Source organism: Schistocerca cancellata, unplaced genomic scaffold (assembly GCF_023864275.1).
Source record: "Schistocerca cancellata isolate TAMUIC-IGC-003103 unplaced genomic scaffold, iqSchCanc2.1 HiC_scaffold_1100, whole genome shotgun sequence".
In the NCBI taxonomy this organism is placed as follows: domain Eukaryota; kingdom Metazoa; phylum Arthropoda; class Insecta; order Orthoptera; family Acrididae; genus Schistocerca; species Schistocerca cancellata.
The window spans coordinates 6626448-6629601 of record NW_026047099.1 but is presented as its reverse complement, the minus strand read 5'-3'; positions in this window follow the sequence as shown (position 1 = coordinate 6629601).

Genomic DNA, 3154 nt, shown 5'->3' with positions numbered 1-3154 from the left:
GAAACGTTCCTCGATTTAGAAGAGATGGGATAGAGCCAATAGTATTTCATAGCGACGCAATTTCTGTGTTAATCCGACATTGTGAGGGACCGACGGATGCAATCAAGAAGGAATAGTGCATCCGAAAAGAGATACTGGCCTCCCAATAGAAGATCCTGTCGTTGCCATAGAAACGTTCCTCGATTTAGAAAGAGAAGGCATAGAACGTGTAGTATTTCATAGCGATGCAATTTCTCTGTTAATTCTTTATTGTGAGGGATCAACAGATGGGATAAACAAGGAATAGTGCATCCGAAAACAGATACTCGTCTCCTAATATAAGATCCTGTCGTTACCATAGAAACGTTCCTCGATTTAGAAGAGAAGGCATAGAACCAATAGTATTTCATAGCGACGCAATTTCTGTGTTAATCCGTCATTGTGAGGTACCGACGGATGCAATAAAGAAGGAATAGTGCATCCGAAAAGAGATACTTGCCTCCCAATGTAAGATCCGGTCGTTGCCATACAAACGTTCCTCGATTTCTGAAGAGAAGTCATAGAACCTATAGTATATCATAGCGACGCAATTTCTGTGTTAATTCGTCATTGTGGGGGTTCGACGGATGCAATAAAGAAGAAATAGTGCATCCGAAAAGAGATGCACCCCTCCCAATAGAATATCCTATCGAAGCCATAGAAACGTTCCACGATTTAGAAAGGGAAGGCATAGAACCAGTAGTATTTCATAATGACGCAATTTCGGTTGTAATTCGCCATTGTGGGGGATCGAAGGATACAATAAAGAAGGAATAGTGCATCCAAAAAGAGATACTCGCCTCCCAACAGAAGATACTGTCGTTGCCATAGAAACGTTCCTCGATTTAGAAAGGGATGGCATAGAACCTATAGTATTTCATAGCAACGCAATTTGTGTGTTAATTCGTCTTTGTGAGGGATCAACGGATGCAATAAAAAAGGAATAGTGCATCCGGAAAGAGATACTCGCCTCCCAATATAAATTCCTGTCGTTACCATAGAAACGTTCCTCGATTACAAAGGGAAGTCACAGAACCTATAGTATTTCATAGCAACGCAATTTCTTTGTTTATTCTTCATTGTGAGGGATCGACAGATGCAATAAAAAAGGAATAGAGCATCCGAAAATAGATACTCGCCTCCCAATGTAAGATCCTGTCGTTGCCATAGAAACGTTCCTCGATTTGGAAAGAGAAGTCATTGAACCCATAGTATTTCATTGCGACGCAATTTCTGTGTTAATTCTTCATTGTGAGGGATCGACGGATGCAATAAAGAAGGAATAGTGCATCCGAAAACAGATACTCGCATCCCAATATAAGATCCTGTCGTTGCCATAGAAACGTTCTTCGATTTAGAAAGAGAAGGCATAGAACCTATAGTATTTCATAGCGTCGTAATTTCTGTGTTAATTCGTCATTGTGATGGATCGATGGATGCAATAAAGAAGTAATTGTGCATCACAAAAGAGGTACTCCCGTCCCAATAGAAGAACATGCCGTTGCCATTGAAACGTTCCTCGATTTTGAAAGATAAGGCATAGAACCTATAGTATTTCATAGTGACGCAATTTCAGTGCTAATCCGTCATTGTGAGGGACCGACGGATGCAATAAAGAAGGAATAGTGCATCCGAAAATAGATACTTGCCTCCAAATGAAAGACCCGGTCGTTGCCACTCAATCGTTCCTCGATTTGGGAAGAGAAGGCATAGAACCTATAGTATATCATAGCGCCGCAAATTCTGTGTTAATTCGTCATTGTGAGGGATCGACGGATGCAATAAAGTAGGAATAGTGCATCCGAAAAGAAATACTCGCCTCCCAATGTAAGATCCTGTCGTTGCCATAGAAACGTTCCTCGATTTAGTAAGAGAAGTCATAGAACCCATAGTATTTCATTGCGACGCAATTTCTGTGTTAATTCTTCATTGTGAGGGATCGACGGATGCAATAAAGAAGGAATAGTGCATCCGAGAAGAGATACTCGCATCCCAATATAAGATCCTGTCGTTGCCATAGAAACGTTCTTCGATTTAGAAAGAGAGGGCATAGAACCTATAGTATTTCATTGCGTCGTAATTTCTGTGTTAATTCGTCATTGTGATGTATCGATGGATGCAATAAATAAGTAATTGTGCATCACAAAAGAGATACTCCCGTCCCAATAGAGGAACCTGCCGTTGCCATTGAAACGTTCCTCGATTTAGAAAGAGAAGGCATAGAACCTATAGTATTTCATAGCGACGCAATTTCAGTGTTAATCCGTCATTGTGAGGGACTGACGGATGCAATAAAGAAGGAATAGTGCATCCGAAAAGAGATAATTGCCTCCCAATGTAAGATCCTATCGTTGCCGTACAAACGTTCCTCGATTTGGAAAGAGAAGGCATAGAACCTATGGTATATCATAGCGACGCAAATTCTGTGTTAATTCGTCATTGTGAGGGATCGACGGATGCAATAAAGTAGGAATAGTGCATCCGAAAAGAAATACTCGCCTCCCAATAGAAGATCCTGTCGTTGCCATGGAAACGTTCCTCGATTTAGAAGAGATGGCATAGAACCAATAGTATTTCATAGCGACGTAATTTCTGTGTTAATCCGTCATTGTGAGGGACCGACGGATGCAATAAAGAAGGAATAGTGCATCCGAAAAGAGATACTGGCCTCCCAATAAAAGATCCTGTCGTTGCCATAGAAACGTTCCTCGATTTAGAAAGAGAAGGCATAGAACGTATAGTATTTCATAGCGATGCAATTTCTCTGTTAATTCTTCATTGTGAGGGATCGACAGATGGGATAAACAAGGAATAGTGCATCCGAAAAGAGATACTCGTCTCCTAATATAAGATCCTGTCGTTACCATAGAAACGTTCCTCGATTTAGAAGAGAAGGCATAGAACCAATAGTATTTCATAGCGACGCAATTTCTGTGTTAATCCGTCATTGTGAGGGACCGATGGATGCAATAAAGAAGGAATAGTGCATCCGAAAAGAGATACTTGCCTCCCAATGTAAGACCCGGTCGTTGCCATACAAACGTTCCTCGATTTCTGAAGAGAAGTCATAGAACCTATAGTATATCATAGCGACGCAATTTCTGTGTTAATTCGTCATTGTGGGGGTTCGACGGAT